Source organism: Furipterus horrens, unplaced genomic scaffold, assembly GCF_987537825.1.
Source record: "Furipterus horrens unplaced genomic scaffold, mFurHor1.1.pri manual_scaffold_1, whole genome shotgun sequence".
Taxonomy (NCBI): domain Eukaryota; kingdom Metazoa; phylum Chordata; class Mammalia; order Chiroptera; family Furipteridae; genus Furipterus; species Furipterus horrens.
This window is the reverse complement of record NW_028327171.1, coordinates 136,914,643-136,935,568: the sequence shown is the minus strand read 5'-3', so window position 1 is coordinate 136,935,568 and position 20,926 is coordinate 136,914,643. Positions and strand designations below refer to the sequence as shown.

Genomic DNA, 20,926 nt, shown 5'->3' with positions numbered 1-20,926 from the left:
CAGGCTGCGGTCAGAACTTTAAAAATAAGGCAGCAGCCATTTTGGAGAGGAGAACCACGCAGTATGCAGAGAGGAGAGATCCATGCAGTTTACAGGGAGGCTGGGAACTCCACGGGGTTCTGTATTAAGAGCTGGAGAGCACCGCAACACGGGCAAAACCCCTCTATCAGGCTCGAATGATTGGGAGCTGCTGGTAAAACTGAACTGTGTCTGGGAAGTAGGAAAACTATATCTCTGACTTTTCTAAAACTAGCCTGGTTTGGCAGGGGGAGGCAGAACTATGTGTTTGTGGGTGTTTTAAAGAAAATAAGACTTAATGGCAGAAACCCTCCCATAATCTAAATCTGTATAACCATTAAATTAAAAATTCTTTTTCTTTTCACCAAACTTTGGTATCGAGAGTTATGCTTCTGGTAGCTGGCAATTGGGCCCCTCATAACTGAACAGCCTGTGGGTTCTGTTTCAATCAAGGCAGCGTGTGGGTTCTACATTACAATAAGACAGAGAGGAACCTAACAAGGCCCATTAGATCAAGGTTCTTTCTGTGCCCCAGTGTTAAAGATGGCCCAGCAAACACTTGTTTATCAAACATTTGTTTTTCCACCTCCATGTGAATGCCTTTCTCCCCTGTGAAGTCCAAAACACTACTCCTTCTCACCCCACACCTCTCTTTCGCTCAAGATGGCATATAAGCCTCAATCGCTGGATTTGTCCTACTGCCCAAAATTCTTATGGATCCCCTGTATGTATATACTTAATTAACTTTGGTTATTTTCTCTTATTAACCTATCTCATGTCAGTTTGATTAGATCATACAGAAGAAAACTGAGAAGGAAAAGGGGTGGGAGCAGTTTGCCTTTCCAGATCACTGGTAACTTTTGAAACCTAGTAACTAAAAATCAATCACCAAAGACATAATGAATATACAAAGATATGGATGATGAAGTGAGGTAAAATTTCATATAGATATAGATATAAGCTAAATCAAAATATACTAAAACCAAGGTGGGGATCCATCATGGCGGCCGTTCAGAAGCCAGTGCTGCTCAGGCTTCGAGATGCTGTGGTGCATGGCTGCCCCACAGGGCCCGGTGCCTGGACTGCTGGCAAGCTGGGCGGCCTTCCAGATGCCCTGCCAACAGCAGCAGCACTGAGGCCAGTGTGTGACTGTTGCAGGCAGCCACTTGGCTTGATCATGCAGGTGTACTGCCCACTGGAAGGCTCCCCATTTCATCAGCTGCTGCACATGTTCGCTCGCCCAAGCCCCAGGTGCGGCAGTGGTGGGGCACGCAGCTGAAAGGTTTTCTGCTCCCAGTTCCTAAAATGTGAGAGAAAGGAGAGCCGGACACTCAGAAACAGGAAAATGGCCTTTGCAGCTGAGGAGTGGTGTGAAGGTGCGGATGACTGGGCAAGTGATAATAAGAAGGCGCCTTCACCACAGCTTGCCTTGGTTTTGGAAATGATTCTAACAGTGCCAAAGACATAGACTGGACTGCCCAGCTCCAAGACCTCCGCCTTCAGGATGCTGTCCAGGGTGCTGCTGTTCCTGTGCCTGCTGAGGAAGGGATGGCCTTGCCTTCTGGGGGGCCACAGTTCCTGTCCTACTACATCGGTGTGGTAGATGAGGATGACTACAGAGATGTTGTCAGTCTAGATCCTGCTCACGGCCTCCTCAGGGAATATCAATGGTGAGAAGGAATTGATATGGAACAGTTGCTTTCCCAAAGTCTTCCTAGTGATGGGAATGAAAACTATGAGAAAACCATAAGATATTTCACAAATTCATGAAGAGAATTGCTACTTGTCAGGAGCAGATTTTGAGGTATTTCTGGAGTGGAGAACCACTTTTTTTGACCCGTCTTACATCAGAAGACACTGAGCTCCCAACCTGCAGTCACTGTGAAGCCCAAAGGACGTTTGAGTTTTAGCACATGCCAGCACTGGTCAGCGTGCTGAGAAGTGCTGATTCAGGTTTTTCCGTGGAATTTGGAACAATTCTAACCTATGCACATGAGAAGTGTTGCTGGCCTCACAATCAGCGGACTCCCATGGAAGAATTTTGTATTGTACAAGAAGACCCAGATGCATTATTATTGAAGTAGAATATTTCCCTTTATTTGTATAAAGGAAAACAAATTTTAATTTCCAAATTTGTGTTTTTACCTCATTTTGACTTACAAGTTACTCACTCTTTTGTAAGCGTTATCTCACTTTTGGGCACTGTACTGGGACGGCAGTGAAATTCAGAACTTCCTGGCTGTGGGCTCATCTATCCTTCCAGGGTCAGTGGCCTTTTTCCACAGTGGAAGCTTAGACTGAGGGTTCTCTGTAGCCCAGAGGGCAGGCATTCCCTGCATAGGCAGGCTGGTGGGCATCTAGGAGGGAGAGCAGCTGAAGAGCCATGAGCAGTGGTCAGCCTCTAATTACACCTGATGCCAGTGCACCTCCTTGGACTCTGTTCCGGTCCCAGGATGCTGACAGATCAAGCCATTCCACCTGCTCCAGCTGGCTCAGGCTCCCATCCTGTGACACTAGCTGTTTATATCGACATTTTCCACACTGAAGAGCTGGGTAAAGGAGTTTTGCCAACATGGCCCACCTAATATTGTGGTTACCATCGCAGGAAATAAGTGTGATCTGATCGATGTCAGAAAAGTCGTGGAGAGGGACGCTAAGGACTACGCCAACTCCATCCATGCAATTTTTGTAGAGACCACAGCAAAAAAATGCGATAAACATCAATGAACTGTTTATAGAAATTAGTCGATGAATTCTATCTACTGACTCCAGCCCACCATGCGGCGGGAAGGGCTTCAAGCTCTTGAGACAGCCTTTAGAGCCGAAGCAGATCTGCTGCTGACTGAGCCTCCGCCTCTCAGGCTCAACGATAAAGTGGGTGGTCCTGACAGCTAGCAGGAGGGCTGGGGGCCCGCCACCAGGCTCAGCCTAGCTGGTCTGCGGTCTTCTTCATGCAAAAAAGAGTCACAGAAACTGATAGGTCTTTCCCTCTTTGAAGATGGCAGCAGTAATATTTCAATCTGTGGACTTCTGTTATGTAAAGACTCACTGGTGTACAGTGACTTTTGACCTTGCTGAAAAGGAACATGTAATTGTATGGATGGTAGGATCAAACTGTTCAGTAGTTTTATAATCAAGATGTTATGTAACATTTATAAAGAGAAAATGAGCACTTTCGTGGTTCTTAAGGGAAAGGAGACCCATGGAGATGATCGTTTCCTCGGTTTCCCATTACCACTGTTCTGGGGAGTTGTATCATTGAAAATGGGGTAGGATACCATTAAGTGAAGGGATGGCAGTTATTATCTGAAGGTAAAAGAGGGGTTATTTATAGAGTTGATGAGATGATTACATCTGCCATTGCCAGAGCACTTCCCATTGCATACATTAGCCCCGGGTCACCCGTGAGCTACCAGCCGCCAATGCCACACACCACGGGCGTGCGTGCTGACACCGGGAAGTATGTGCCACCAGACTCACTGCTGGTGCCTACTGTGATCAGTTCTCGTGACCAGGATGCTGGTGGTGGAGAAGCTGCCTGGAATCAATTGAATTGCATATGTTTAAACCAACTAACTGGTTTTAAAAGGAACAAGAAAGTAAAGAAAGTGATGTAAATGCTGTCAATTTCTTATTTAATCCAGATATTTTGGTGGGGAAAACAATTATCTGTTGCTTAGCATATGTAAAGTTATAGTCTATATTTATGAGACCATTGCTTAAAAAGTATAAATTATGTAAGTACATTAATAAATTCTACGTAAAAATACAGATATACTAAAACCAAATGCTTTTTAAAAATCCAGCCCTGGCTGGTGTGGCTCTGTGAACTGAAAGCTGGTCTGTGAACCAAAGGGTTGCTGTTTCAATTCCCAGTTAGGGCACATGCCTGGCTTGCAGGACAGGTCCCTAATTGAGGATGCACAAGAGACAACCACACATTGATGTTTCTCTCTTTCCTTATCCCTCTCTCTAAGAATAAATAAAGTCTTTTAAAAATAAATAAATAAAATAAAAATCTAGATTGTGTGTGTGTGTGTGTGTGTGTGTGTGTGTGTGTGGTGTGTATGGCATCATTCCTAATATATTTGACAAATATATCTTATGAGACTTACACTTGTAATTTTCTCATATAAGTACATAATACTGAGGTTCTTTATATAAGCATAAAATACATGAAGACCTTTATGAGACAGAATTTATTAATGTTCTTAGGAGAGTATGTTTGGAAAACTTTCATGCCATTTCTTTTTTTTTTTAATATATTTTATTGATTATACTGTTACAGTTGTCCCAATTTCCCTTCCCTCTGCTCCCCTCCACCAGGTGGCCCTCTTCCCTCCAGTTGCCCCCCCCCCTTTTAGTCCATGTCCATTGGTTGTGCATATAGTTCTTCTCAACCTCTTCCTGTCTACTCCATTCCCTTGTACTATGCTTCCTAATTCCTGTACCATCTCCCTCCCTTTCACCCTTCCACCTCCCTGCTGACCTCCCCCCAGTATGTTCCCCATACCTATAGTTCTTTTCCCACTCTCGTTGCCTATTTAGGTTGCCTTTGTTTCAATTCCCTAGCTTCTGTTGTTGTTTCCTGTGATGCAGTTTTCATTTTAGTGTTCATAGTTTTGATCCTCCTTCTTCTAAACAAGCCCCTTTAACATCTCATATAACAGTGGTTTGGATCTAATGAACTCTTTCAGTTTTATTTTGTCCTGGAAGCACTTTCTCTGCCCTTCTATTCTGAATGACGATTTCACTGGGTAGAGTATTTGTGCCTGTAGGTTTTGGATTTTCATTACTTTGAATATTTCTTGCCAGTCCCTTCTTGCCTGCAGGGTCTCCCTTGAGAAGTCTGCTGATAGTCTAATTGGGACCCCTTTGTACATGATTCTTTTCTTCTCTCTTGCTGCTTTTAAGATTCTCTCTTTATCTTTAATTTTTGACAATTTGATTATAATGTGTCTTGGAGTGGTTCTCCTTGGGTCCAGTTTTTCTGGAACTCTCTGTGCTTCCTGGACCTGTAAGTCTATTTCCTTCCCCAAGTTTGGGAAGTTCTGCTTTATTATATTTTCACTTAATTTTTCAATTTCTAGTTCTTCTTCTTCACCCTCTGCCAATCCTATAATTCGTATTTTTGATCTCTTATAGCTGTCCCAGAGGTTTCTGATTCTCTTCTCACTTTCCTTGCTTTCTGTTTCCTCTTTCCGCACTGGTTGACTGTTCCTTCCTTATGTTCTGGTTTGTTGATTTGAACTCTGGATTTTAATTCCTCGCCACTTGTCTCATATGTGTTTTTGTTTTGTATGAGTGGCTTTCAGTCCTTTCTCATCTTATTCCAAATCTTTTGTTAATTCTGTAAGCCACCTAATAACTATAGCTCTGAATTGAGCCTCTGACAGGTTTCTTATTTGTTCATCTGTCAGATTCTTCATCTGCTGCCTGGTGAGCTGCATCACCAGGATTTCTATAGTTGTCTGCCTCATTTTGACAGATTTGCATTTTGCTTTGCTTCTGGGACAGGCTATAGGGGGCGGAGCCTGTGTAGTTGTCACAACCTGGTGACCCGCGGTGATCCACAACCTTTTTCACCACACTGTGGCACTTTGTTGTCACTACCCAGTGACCGGTTGTGATCCACAACCTATTTCGCGGAGCTGTGGCGCTTTGTGTGGGGGTGGGGGTCCAAGATGGATTCCTGCCATTATTCTCTGCTGGGAGACCAGGATCTGTCCTCCCGCCCTCTGGGCCACACCGTCCGAGGCAATGCGGTGGCTGCTTTTCCCAGCATTGGGGTGAGGAGCTGCTGGGGTTCAACTGCAGCCAGAATTGCTCTCCCTGCCGCTGTCCCTGGTGCTACCACAAACAGCACTGCCCACTTTCGCTCTTCCTGTCTGATGAGTGCCACTGGTTTATAACTTCCTACATTGGGCTTCCATGTAGTTTTATTTTCTGGAATTTCTAGTTATCTTTTGTTTTGGGGTAGTTGTATTCCTTTCTAGTTGTAGAGGGAGGCCAAGCGTGTAAGTCTAAGCCTCCATCTTGGCCAGAAGCCCTCATGCCATTTCTGATCAAAGAAAATCAAGTTAAGGGAGGTGACATTAGTGAGAAAAACCTCTGTGTTACTGAGCAAAAGGGGGTTCTTTCATGTGGCACCTTGGTGTAAAACCCAACAATGAATGTTGAGGAAAACAAATCTTTATTTACAATATTCCAACCTGGGGAGAGCAGTGGGCATGCCTGCTCAGAGCCCTGTTCTCCCATGGGACCCAGCACTTTCCTTGCTCCCCAAAAGGCTATAAGCCAAACCTGTGCCCAGAAATTACCCATTCCTTATCTGTATGATGTCATTAGCCTCCATATAATAATCCTGGAAAACATGTATCACGTTGCACTGGATCATGGTAAAGTCCAGGTTTTAACAAAGTCCTTTCTGCCTGCCCCAAATTTCAAAAGTCCAGGTTTTGGAGTCTACTGAAGTCGGCATGATTAAGCAGCAGCCTGCTGGCTTTCTTACTAGCCCAGACCACATGGCCAGACCATTCCTACAAACTGCATAGTTGCTCCTTCCTTCTCTCAGACCATATGGCCCTCTCCCTTTCAAAACCACATGTTTTTTTTTCTCTTTTTACAAACCACATTGCGTTTCCCTGCTTAATGGCTGCTGTCTTATTTTTAAATCTCCGACTGCAGCCTGTAACAGAGTGGGCAGGGTGACCAATTGCAGCCATTAGCAGAACTCTGTGCAGGCCTCATAAGCTCTGTGATCTCCATTCTATGGTCAAGAATGCTCTCATCTCCTTGTCTCCTAGGAAGGCCATGGCTATTTGCATAACTAAGACACTACCTACCAGCTACAGATATACAAATGCATCTTTTAGAAAAAATGGCTGTGCTCCACTGAGTCCAATCCCCCATTCCCAAACCACAGGCTGTTGGGAATTTGGGGGGTGACCCTTTCTTCCATCCTGTAACATCTGGACCATAGATGCTATATTTCTACAATTTTGGGGAGTGTACAAACATAAAAATATCATGCTTTATTATTGAAATACATGTTGCAATTATTGAAGTAAGAATATCCAAAGCTTTAAAGAATTTTTATATGAGTTTATTTGAGTCAAACTGATAATATGCTGGGAAGCAAGATTTCAAATGCTTCAAAGAATGACAGTGTTGCAGTTTCTCTTATATATTTGGAATTAAGAAAGGGATATAAGGAAGATTGCATAAAGGTGAAAAAAGCAAGGTTTTAGATTATAGGATAGCTTGAGGGTGCTTATACCTCCCCAAGGGTCTGAAAAACATTACTCTGGCATTTCAAAGGTGTGCTAACCTAGATGTACAAGACCAACAACAGGGCTTGCTTAAACAAGAATAAACCTTTTACTAAAGAAGTTATAGGCCTAGGGCATGACTACCCACCATGGTGTTTCCAGTTAAGAATTTAAGACCAGATCATCCTGTGATCACTGAACTTGTCAGTTACTTCAGAGCTCCTTTTTTTGTTCACAGGGTATCTATTTCAAGCCTCAATCTACGTATATATTTATTCTGTGTAGTGGAGGCAATGCTCTGACCACCAAAGATTCATAGTCTTTTTCCACAGTATGGATTAGGTGGTAGGAGAAAGCTATTCAGCTAAACATATACAGGGTGGGACAAAAGTAGGTTTACAGTTGTTAATACACAAAACAGAGTTTATTCTTGTGTTACTTTTTATTCACTCTTGTGTTATTTTCTGTGTGGACAACTGTAAACCTACTTTTGCCCATCCCTGTATTTTTAGCTCTCTTCTAAGCAGTCACAGGATAGCTAATGAAATGTAGCAGAAATAATGAATATCACTTCTTCAATATGAAAATAATACATCTTATGTGTTTTTTCATGCTTTTCCACCCACATCATGATAAATACATTGGTCCTCAAATGCTAGGGGTTCAAATCCTTGAGTCAGCTTGGAGGAAAGCTGTCTAACAGAGCACATCTGTTTAGGTGGGCAAGATTTTTCTTGTAAAAGTCCCACTTTGTAAATATTTTGGGATTTGTGGGCTACTTTTGAAAATATGAAAATTATTTTTAGTTTGTGAGTCATCCAAAAGCAAGCTGTGGGATAGAGAGGTCTACGGGCCCCACTTTGCCTATATTTAATCCACTGACCTTTGAAGGTTTTGTGACAGTAGTAAGCATGTCCTGATTAATGCTCTCTAGAGCATGGGCTGGTTGCAGACTTCATTCTCAGGCTTAATCTGATTAGTAGCTTATTTGTATAAATAAAATTTTAGTAGAACACAGCCATGCCCATTCACTTCCATAATCTCTATGGCTGCTTTTGTACCACAAAGGCATTATTGAGCAGTTGCAACAGAGACTCTACTGCCAGCTTAGACTAAAATATTTACTACCTGTGACATCACAGAAAAATCCTGCTGACTCCCTTTCTATAACTCTGATAATAGTTTCCTTGTCTCTAAAAGTTTTTCTTCATTAAATGGCAGTCACAACTCTCAAGGCAGCTCATTTCCGAACTTGATAGAAATTTATCTCCCACATTAAGCCAAAATTGCTTTCCTTGTAACATCTATCCATGGATTCTATTTTTTCCCCTGTAACCTCACAGCATGAAATGTTTCCTTCTCTACAGAGCAGCCACTCAAACATTTAAGAACTTTTGAGAAGAAAATGAGATACAGTGAGGTATATCATTTGCTCACTACAAACAAAGGTAGTTTGTTCTCTTTTCCCCAAAGTTTGTGTTAGAAACTTAAAAAAAAAAATTACTAAGTTGAATTTGACCTCCAAAGTGAATTCTTCATGTATAAGTCTTAAACTCTCAAAATTGAAAAAAAAAAAAGAGAATGATCAGTGTTCAATATCACCTGTGGGTGATAGTGAAAATACTTCCTTTTGCTTAAATGATGTTTGGGATGAGATTTATATGTAATGTGTAATGATTAACATTCAATAGTGGGACTGTGGGGCCAGACCTAAAGCCTAAGTATAACTTTATCAAATAATATGTGTAACTGTGGGCAGGTTTCTTGAGGCCACTATGCCCCACTTCCCTGATTTGTAAAATGGGAGAATTATTACTCAGAAATACTATCTTCTAGGTCTATCCTGAGGATTAAATAAAGTTCGGTTCGGTTCGGCAGCCGTCCGTCTCGAGAGACGATGGTGTAGCTTCTTAAGAGTCTATCTGCACCGTCGAGAATGGTTGTGCAGTCCGACTCGGGAGTGACACGGTATCTGTCTCCTCCCGTGTTGAATCGACATCTTGCGATGACGCTGGAGTGTCCTCTCCAGTGAAGCTGAAGCTACAGAGCCTGGGCAGGGTGATATGGAGGGTCTGCTGTTGCCCATGCAGCAGACCCCCCCTCTCTTCGCAGCTGAAGGGTCCAAGGGAAAGACGGAGTCGATACAGCTTGGCTTCAGGTGCGCCGCAGGAGTTGCCGGTGTTGACTACAACGTCAAACCGCCTTAGGGACTCCGGCTCCGGATTTTCTGTCGGGGTTTACTCCCTTAGCCTTTCCCCTGAAGAGGTATGCCGCAAGGCAGCGGAGGTTTTTTGGAGTCAGAGTTTTCCTTCTCTGATGTGCCCTGAACCAGCGACACTTAGCTCGCAGGCCGACGCTCAATCCACTGAGCCAAACCAGCCAGGACAATTAAATAAAGTAATACATGTATAATGTTCTGTACTATACTGAACACATCAGAAGCATTGAGAAAATATTATTTATTATGATATTAAATCATACTTTTATTTCTTTCGTAAATATGCACTAGAAATATCATCTTATTGCCATGCTGCCTACACACGACGTCACACAAAAACTACAGTGCATAGATTTTGAAATTTTGTATTGAATTCAGTTAACAATTAACTTACATTAAAATGATTCTAACTCCCTTGTGCACTTCTTAATGATTTTTCACAAATTCTACAATATAATTGTATATTCACTTGAACATAAACATTACAGAACATCTTCCATTTGCTGCCTTCATTATTTATTAGACTAAAAGGAGAATCAGGTTCTTACAATGAATGAGAATGTAATCTCATATTACTTCAAGGCATGAAAATATTCAACAACATTTATTCAGGATTCAACCAATATTCACTAAATGTCTGCATTGTGCCTCACAAAATTGTGATCTATGTTCTCTTGAAATATTAATTTTTCTAGTGGGGGAGAAAAATAATCAAAGTTAAAAATAAATAAGTGCAATGTGGTAATGAAATCAGGGTTAGTTTACAAAAACAATCAAAGAAGATAGCTCTTATCACTAAGGCTCAGCCCAGATGCTGCCTCCTCAGAAAGAAAGATGCAAGCACTTTGGGATAAAAGAACCACAAATAATAACTCCTTGATTCAGAAATGAGACTATGTGGGAGAAAAGTATCAAGTGGGCAAGTCATTATCTCAGCATGGCTTAAAATAACATATTCTAACTGGCCTGGTCAATAGAAAATTCTTACTACAAGAAAATGTCCCTTTTACTGCTTCCACTTGTTCCTAGTTTAATCCTTTGGAACTGTGCAATCTTTCTAATATTTATCTTTTTTAGTACTAAACTTTCTCAATTCCTTTTGGCATTGCAAGGTAGTATAATAGGAAGTGTCCTGTCTTTGTTGTTAGATAAACACCAGCTCTAATATATTTTAGCTGTGTGATCTCAGGGCACCTTTTCCAGCTCTAGCATACATTAACTATGTGTTCATAATCTTTCTTAGCTCCACTTTTCTGTCTTGTAAAATAAGGAAAATCACACCCAGCTTCCAGGAATATTGTAAGAATTAAATAATAAAAATATAAAGTATAAAGACAGCACCAGACACATAGTATGTGTGAAATAAAAGGTAGCTATAATAACAGTTATTATATTCTTATTAACTTTGTTTTATAGCAGCTGTCCTGTTTGTCAATATTCCTTTAAAAATGTTGCTTCCAGAATTGAATACAGAACCCCAGGTAGAGTGCATTAAGGTAAGCTAGGTACTACTGCATTTTTTTTGTTCTCATTACTTTACTTTTATAATTGAAGCCTATAATAATTTAAAAGATTTTTGGCAAGTATATGATACTTATATTAACCTTGCTGTAGGCAAAATGTCTGTCTTGTTAAGATATGCCTGCTTTTTCTTTCCTTTTCTGAATTCAGAGTTAAATTTCTGAGGCTTAGATGACAGGCAATGTAATGCAGAGAATAAAATACTGTCTTTGTGGCCACATCTGGCTTTAAATGCTTGGCTTTGTACCTGACTGAACTGGAACAAGTTATAAAATTCTTAACATTTTCCTCATTTGTTGAGTGTGGCCATTAATAACTACTCAAAGGTTTTTATAAAAATTAAATGAGATAGTATATGTTTTTAGTTGTTAAACTTATTGGGGTAATATTGGTTTATAAAATTATATATGTTCAAGTGTTCAATTCTATAATATATTATCTATATATTGCACTGTGTGTTTACTACCCAAAGTCAAATATCTTTTCATCATCATATATTTAAAATGTTAGCATAAGGCCTAGGATACAATAATAAATCAATGAATGGTAGCTGTCATTAACATTAGATTGTAATAAACTGTATTTTGTGCGTTTAATTATTACTCTAGTTAAGTATCACTCTTTTTTTAGATCTCCATCATATATATGGCAGATACTAATTCTGATATATATTCTTCCATTTCTGAGTCAGACATAAATTTTATGCATGTTCTATTAAACATATGACCACATGATTGATGCAACTTTGAAAGGGAGAATGCTAAGTGTGGCACTCTAAGAAAATCTATATATCTCTTCATATGAAACTAATCTACTGTTCAGTATACTTGTGTATGCACAGTTAACCAGTGTCAAAGATACCTTTGTTCTTTTGAGATGTACAGACTGTTGATTCATGTGTAGTCCAGCTTTCTTTGGGTTCACATGTGATTATATAAAATGGATTGGCTAAATATCATAATGAAAATTTACTTTATCATCCTTAGTTTATGGTATATATTAATCAAACTTCTATTTTAATGACTGCCATACATTTATTAAGATCATTTTTGCATGAATAACACTCTTATTTATTAGAAGCAAATGAGAATACATATGAATGGTCATTTTACTGCAATTACTACAGTCTCATCATTTGTGATGATTTCTGTTTATTACTTACTATGGACAGGACAGTCTTTCATTCCAACAAATTATAGTATAAGGATATATTTGAAAAAGCATTTTAAATTTTCCTGTGCAAAATTGCATGGTACTATTTTAATGTTTTGACTTGTTAAATCCCCCATCAGATGGTGCCAAATATTACCATTAGATTTTGATGTAATTCATGTCAGTACTTAGAATTTCGATAACAACTCTGTTGATAAGTGGTGCAGTAGAGGACTTCTGAATCAGGTAAATGAGATGAGCAACCAATTCTAATTAAACTATAAAAGGGAATCAAGACTTTTATAAATGTATAAAAGAATCAATTGAAGTGAATAAATCAAATGACATATATTTAAATAATATAAAGGCCACTAAGCAATAGTGATTCCTAAATTTTACCCCAATTCACTAGTTTTCAAGACTTTAAAGCTTGCAAAATTCTACTTTTAGGAGAAAAATAGAAAAATAAATGTTTTTGAAACAGCATATTTTATATTCTTGTTCTTTAACTGGAAAAAATAATTCTCACATAGATTCTAGTGTACATCATTTTTCTTCTTTGTAGAGATTCTTAGGACACAGTAAATGTAAATTTGTGTTAAAATTAATTTTACAAAGGACTTTGATCAATAATATTATATTTTTTAATCTTCACCTGAAGATATTTTTTTATTCCTTTTAAGAGAGATAGGAAGACAGCTAGAGGGAAAGATAGAGAGAGAAAGACATTTATGTGAGAGAAAAACATCAATCAATTGTCTTCTAGTATGTGCCTGAACCAAGGATCAAACCCTCAACCTGGGTATGCATGTCTTGACTGGAAATCGAACCTATGACCTTTTGGTCTACGACACCAGGCTCCAACCAACCAAGCCACAGCAGCCAGGGTTATACATTCTTAGTTCAATTTTAAAATACCGGTGTTATTGAATTGGTAATTATGTTTTAAAGGTGACATTTCTTTGAAGAAGATAATCTACATGGTTTAATTTATGATCTCGTTTTTATATTATCATTTACAACCATATCATTATGTAAAATATGAAATATTTATTTTAAAAACTTCAAAAAATCAATAGTATTGAAAACTTAAATGGAGAATTGATTGTGGGGAAAAAAATCACACAATTTGTTTTTATAAAGTTTTAATTTATTATCATCTTTTTTCTTTTAATTAAAAATGTTATGTTTAATGTGATTAAATTGTTTATCATTATTTCTGAAGATGTTAATAACATTACTGGGCAAACAAATTCATTGCTATCATTTATTGATATAAATATTTGTATTCTGATCTAATCAAACAGTGTATAAATATAGGGCTTGGGGATAAATTTTTTTTTTTTTAAGAAAAGGCTATAGTACTTCATCAAAACTAATTTTGGTTGAGCTATATCTCTGAATTATTTTTAACAAAATATATCAGAGACAATGAAATCACATAGTGTATTTAACAGATGGCCAAAGATAATGCATATAAGCTTTATTGATTTGATGTTCTATTGGCTTCATTTTTAAATTATTTATTTATCTGAGGTAAACAGATTTCAATTTTGACTTTAATTCATTGAGTGCCTTAAAATATATTACAATAAACTGTTGAAAGACTGTGGGCTATGGGTAAAAGATGGCTTGTGGTAATATGTGATAGGTGTAGTAAATGGGCTCCTTGCAATCAGTAAAATTAAGAGCTAAAGTCTGTTATGCTGTTGCAATCCTGCTCACACGAAATGCTGAGCAGGTCTAGGTACACCATAAAGATTTTTTTGAAGAAATAGATGAATGAATGAGTGAATGAATTAGTGCTAGAAAATATACTCAGAAAAAAAATATTGGCAGAAAAGGTAGCCTTGAATTTTCTGGCATTAGTCTAAATAAATACATATATTTATAAACACACACACATTTTTAAAAGATTAAGACTTAGTTTTGTGGGATTCCAATCAAAGATGGTCACGTAGGAGACTCCTGAACCTCCAGTGGACATACCACACCTATAACTACATATGAAACAATTTCTCTGAAAGAAATTTAGAATCTAGCTGAGTAACATCTACACATAAATGAATGAGAAAATACCCCCATCAAAACGGATAACAAAAGCTGAGATGCACTTCCACCATGAATCCCACAACTGGCACAGTGACATATAATCAGGAAAGAATTCATGACTCTCAGCTTCTCCCTGAGGTATATCTGATACCTCAACTTTTAAGACTTCCACCTAAGAGATGATCCCGCAAAACACCTACTGCTAGAACCTAACAGGGCTTGTACGAACAAGATCCACAAGACTAATAAACAAAGAAACAGTTATTAACAGGCTTGTAAGGTGCTGCAGTTGTCCTCACTGGATCAAAATCCAATTCCATCTTTAATTTTTTGAGGAAATTTTATACCATTTTCCACAGTGGTTGCACCAGTCTGCATTTCTACCAACAATGCACTAGGGTTCCCTTTTCTCCGCAACCTCATCAGCACTTGTTTGTTGATTTATTGGTGGTAGCTGTTCTGACAAGTGTGAGGTGATATCTCCTTGTGGTTTTAATTTGCTTCTCTCTGATGATTAATGATGTCGAGAATTTTTTTCGGCTATCTATATGTCATCTTTGGAGAAGAAGACACAGAAAAAAATAAATAAATAAGAAATACCAAACAGAAATCACACACCTGAAGACTATAATAATTTCACTGAAAAATTCAATAGAGGAGTGCAACAACAAACTAGAATAAGCATAAGAAAGTAAGCATATACTCAAAGAGAAGGCAATAGAATTCATCCAATCAGAGGAGCAAAGAGAACAAAGAATGTTTAAGATACTTATGGGACAGCATCTAGCAGACCAATATTCATATTATTTTGGGTCCCAGAGAAGAATAAGAAAAGAGAAAAAGGCAGAAATCTTATTTTTAAAAAATAAATTGCATCTAAAAGAATAAAATAAAAATCCCTGAAAGTAAAATTAACTAAGAGAGTGAAATATCAGGGGAGGGACAGGATGCTAGGTGGAGGGGTGCAAAGGTAAAAGAATGGGGAGCATCTGTAATAGTGTCAACAATAAAAAAAGAAAGATATTTTTGCTCACAGATTGGAAGAACTAATATTGTTAAGATGTCTCTATTATTAAAGTAACCTACAGATTCAATTCAATCTGTATCAAAATTCTAATGGCATTTTTTTCAAAGAAATAGAAAAAATAATTTTAAATTTTGTATGGTGCCACAAAAGACCTCCCATAGGTAAAGCAATTTTGAGGAAGAAATACAAAGACAAAAACATCATACTTCCTGTTTTTAAACTATGTTACAAAGCTATAGTAATCAAAATGATATGGTATTGACAGAAAAAAATAGATATATAGATCAATGACACAGCATAAAGAGCCCAGAAATAGACTCATGCCTACTTGGTCAATTAATTTTTGGCAACAGAGCCGAGATATACAACAGGAAAAAGATAGTCACTTCAAAAAAAATTATTGGAAAAACTCCACAGTCACATGAAAAGGAATAAAGCTAGACCATTATCTTAAACCATACATAAAAATTAACTGAAATGGATTGAACTCTTGAACATAAACCTGAAATCATAAAACTGTTAGAAAAAAAATAGGGGCAAGCTCCTTGATATTAGTCTTTGCAATGATTTTTTTGGATATGACACCAAAATCAAAATTAACAAAAGAAATAATAAACAAGTGGAACTATATAAAACTAAAAACCTTCTTCACAGCAAGGGAAACCATTAAAAAATGAAAAGGCAATTTATTAAATGGGAGAAAACATTTTCAAGTAATATATCTGATACAGGATCAATATCCAAAATATGTTAAATAGTCATATAACATAAACGAAACAAAAACAAAAAGAGTTTTCTTTAAAAATATGAGCAGAGGAACTGAACAATATCCCAAAGAAATATACAAATGGCGAAAAGATACATGAAAAAGTGTTCAACATCACTCATCACTCATCAGGGAAATGCAAATGAAAACACTGTATCATCTTAGAATGGTTGGTTAGAAAGACTGTCATCAAAATGACAAGAAATAGCAAGTGCTAGTGATGATGTGCAGAAAAGGGAACACTTGTGCACTGTTGGTGAAAATATAAACTAGTACAGCCACTATGGAAAACAATACAAAATTTTTTCCGAAAATTAAAAAGAGAACTACCATATGACCCACCCATTTCACTTCTGGTTATTTATCTTAAAGAAACAAAATCACTATCTTCAAGAGATATCTTCATAACCGTGTTTATTGCAGCATTATTTATAATAGCTAACACATGGAAACAACCTAAATGTACATTGAAAAATGAATGAATAAACAACATTTATATATATGTATATACACGGGTGGGTAAAAATATGCTTACAGTTGTAACATAAATATAATAATTAATAAATGATAATGTAAGAATAAACTGTGTTTCATATACTTACAGCTGTAAACCTACGTTTGCCAACCCCTGTGTAACATATCCACACACACAATGAAATTTATTAAGCCATACAAAGGAAGGAAATCTTGCCATTTGTAACAACATGGATGAACCTTATAAAGACCTATCGTGTTAAAAGAAACAAGTAAGAAAAAGAAAGACAGATACTGTATAATCTCACTTATATGTGGAATCTAAGACAAACAAGTAAACTCAGAGAAACAGAGACGTGATTGGTCTTGCCAGAGATGAGATTTGGGGGTTGAGGAATATGGATTAAAGCAATCAAAAGGTACACATTTTCAGTTACAAGATAACTTAGTTCTGGGAATGAAATGTACAGTACAGTGACTGTAGTTAACGATACTGTATTGCATATTTGAATGGTGCTAAGAAAGTAAATCTCATCACGAGAAATAAACTTTGTAGCTATTTGAAATGACGGATGTTAACTAAATTTATTGTGACAATCATTTCACAATATATGCAACTATCAAATAATTATGTTGTACTTTAAACTAATACAATGTTATTGTCAAACGCATCTCAATATACCTGAAAAAAATCAGACTTTTTTCTAATTTACATTGACATTAAAAATATTTTAAAAAATAAATGACTGAGGATAAAGGAAAAAAATGAGTGGGAATATAACAAAGTTAGTTAATATTAACTCACAATAATTTAGAATGTGACATTCTATCAAGTTGTTCATTTCTTTAAGCCTTCCTACAGCCAACACAATGAGAGACAGTGTTACCTGATTCACAATGTCTTTAGAGCAAATTGTTCAAGGGAACCTAAAATTTTTCTGAAACTCAGACATGAGAGAAACTTTTCTCATGGGTCTTTAAATAGAATTATTTCTCACAGTGAACATGATGTAGGCAATATGACAAATGTAATTTACTTAAAGCTTGGTCTAGATACACTAGAATTATACTCTTTTCTTCGATAAGTTAAATTGTCCAAAGCAGTCGTTTTCATATGGTATACTGCAGATTCCAAGAACTGCTGGCAAGTGTCCTTCAGAGAGACAAGCATGGGTCTGGTTGAAGTGGAAACAATACAGGCAAGAACTACCTAGATTTTGTGTAAAATATAAGACATGGTTTCATTCCAATAGAAAATATTGGATAATTATTCATCTACAGAAATGTTAGACAACATAACGTTTAAATAATCATTTCTAAATGTTTTCAAAAATCAGTTTTTTTATATAAAATGAGAAGTAAAAAGTTTAAAGTTTTGTATATGGTAAGATCAAGCCAGTTCAGAACAGAGTCCTATGTTTTGTCAGTCAGTTTCATAATAGACAAAGTTATTGTCCTCTCAGAAAATCAATGCCCTTAACTGAAACACAGTTCAAATTGATGGGGTGACATTTTTCATAACTAAAATCATATGCTGAGCCTGAAAAGGCATGGATTAAAAAGAACCTATAAATTTTTTAAAAGAGAAAACAGTGACCAATCATTTATTAATATTTGATAAGTAAAAGCTACTTTGTAGTTTGAGAAATTGAGAGAACAATGGTATGCTTTTGAAGTATTTGTTAGTGCAAAGTTCTTTCGAATTGAAACTACAGATTAAAATGTCAGTGTGAAAGAAAAGAAAAAATAAGTAGTTAACCAGAAAAAGCTTGATAGTTAAGTAGCAAAGGTTGGGGAAATATAAATATGTGTTAATATTTACTATGTGTGTTTATAGGTGCTTACATGTGCACAGACATATACATAAATATTTAACTTTACAGTAGTATATAGTCATTCCCAAATATAAAAAGATAAAGAAGATAATAAGAATAATCTGTGGGTATCACCAATGAGAGATATTTACTCCTACCTGCACTGTTACAATTCTGATTTTCTTATGTATACATGTATTTCATAGAGTTGAGATTATATTTTTCTAAAATGATTTTTGAAAGAATGTTACATTATAAATATTTTCTTTCATATTAAACATTTCTGAACATAATTTTAATAGCTGTATAATACTTTTCCATGGCTATAATTCATTGAATTATTTCCCTGTTTCTAGAATTAAGCTTCTTTCATTTTTAAATGTTTAAGAATTTTTTTTTTTAGTATTTGTAGGCATTTCCATGTTCTTTGTTTTTTCCTTAGAATGCCTTTCCAAAACTGAAAATAACAGAATAAAAACAATAAATATTTGTAAGTCTATTGTACACATCATTCAGTTAATTTCTAGGAAATTGTAGGCATTTATAACATACCAGCTATGTTTTAGGATTCCCATCTCACTCCACACTCAACCGCATTGAATGTTATCTATGTTAGTCTGTGAATTTTACAAAAGGGTTTTTTAAATTTACATCTCTATGTTTATAAGTAAGATTGAAGATGCACAAGCTATTTAATGAATCATTCAGTTCTTTCTTCTGTGAATTGCATACTAATTTACTCATTTATCTATTTAACACTTAATGTTTTATCTCATTAGTAGTTCATGACTGTTTTAAATAGTTATTTTAAAATTAAAGTAAAGGGGATCTTTTGATGACTTGGTAAAAAATATTTTTAAGTGCCATTTTGAATTAGGTTTAAAGGAAATATAGTAATAAAGTTTCCATCGCATCTAGACAATGTGACTTTTATAATTTCTACATTTATATGATCTAATTCTTGGAGAAAATTATATTTTGAGGTTTTTTTTTCTTTTTTTTGCTATCACCTTCCAATTTCAGTAACAACTCTAAAATATAGAGTAATAAATACATGTAACATAATCACAGTTTTTGTGGAATGTACTAAACTCTACATAATATTTACATTAAAAGTTTTAAAAATCTATTACCTTTAATTTCTTGTACTTGTCTCTTCTTACTTTAAGAAATACTCTTGGAATATCGTCGTCGTCGGCAGCCGTCCGTCTCGAGAGATGATGGTGTAGCTTCTTAAGTGTCTATCTGCACCGCCGAGAATGGCTGTGCAGTCCGACTCGGGAGTGACACGGCATCTGTCTCCTCCTGTGTTGAATCGACATCTTGCGATGACGCTGGAGTGTCCTCTCCAGTGGAGCTGAAGCTACAGAGCCTGGGCAGGGTGATATGGAGGGTCTGCTGTTGCCCATGCAGCAGACCCCCCCTCTCTTCGCAGCTGAAGGGTCCAAGGGAAAGACGGAGTCGATACAGCTTGGCTTCAGGTGCGCCGCAGGAGTTGCCGGTGTTGACTACAACGTCAAACCGCCTTAGGGACTCCGGCTCCGGATTTTCTGTCGGGGTTTACTCCCTTAGCCTTTCCCCAGAAGAGGTATGCCGCAAGGCAGCGGAGGTTTTTTGGAGTCAGAGTTTTCCTTCTCTGATGTACCCTGACTGGAAGATCGAACCAGCGACACTTAGCTCGCAGGCCGACGCTCGATCCACTGAGCTAAACCAGCCAGGGTTACTCTTGGAATATAATGCACCATGAATTGTGACTTTCCCTAGATGAGGTCTGATTTCTTCAGTGATAATAATTGGCTTCATAGAATAAAACAGAAGCGTAACTAAGGTCATGCCTATAACCAGAATGTTTATACCTGCAGAATAAAACATATGAGCTACTACCCAATAATTTGGCTGGAATATCCAAGTACCCTTTTATTCAAAATAGAATCAGTATTCAAAAACATGTTGTATCTTCAAACATATCATGTCCATGAGGATAAGGTAAGTAAAAAAGTATCTACAAGGCAACAAACACCCAACTTGGTATATTATTGAAGATCAAAATGTTTCTTCTTTGAAAAACTATTGACAATATAATTCAGTGACTAAGAGCAGGGTTCAAATTCAATAGTCTACTCTCTTTGTTGCTTTTACATCCCTGATAAATTATACATGCACATGAGTTTATTCTCTACAAATAAGGTGATAGTAAAAACCAAAAGACATATGTTTTCACTATTTCACATCCTTTGGAAGACGGCATCCATGTTATGTCATTTATAAATTCAGTTAATTTTACCAAGTTGATTATAGATCACTGTCTTTATGAAAATTTTGTAATTTATTTTGTTCCACCTGTGAAATATATTTGTGGGTTTGTCATATGTATGTGCTTTCAGATATATGGAAGTAGGAAAATTTAATTTTGCCTTTTATTTCTTAGTTTTATTTATTTTTTAATCTCATACATGTTATACACTCCTTGGTACCAAAACTTTGTTCCACTCTGAAACAGAGTTCTATAGTATGTTCATTAAACCTAGTTGATGATCACAGAGTAGTATTGACAATGGGCTCCTACGGATTAATAAAGCACTAGACATAATGAGAGGGCTTGTTGTGAGCAAC

General features: G+C 36.8%; 1 pseudogene; it reads left to right on the top strand.

Moving 5' to 3' along the window:
* The first annotated feature begins 1,018 nt into the window (after positions 1 to 1,018).
* On the top strand, positions 1,019 to 2,102 carry LOC150021964 (uS5 assembly chaperone PDCD2L pseudogene; annotated as a pseudogene).
* Positions 2,103 to 20,926: the final 18,824 nt, after the last annotated feature.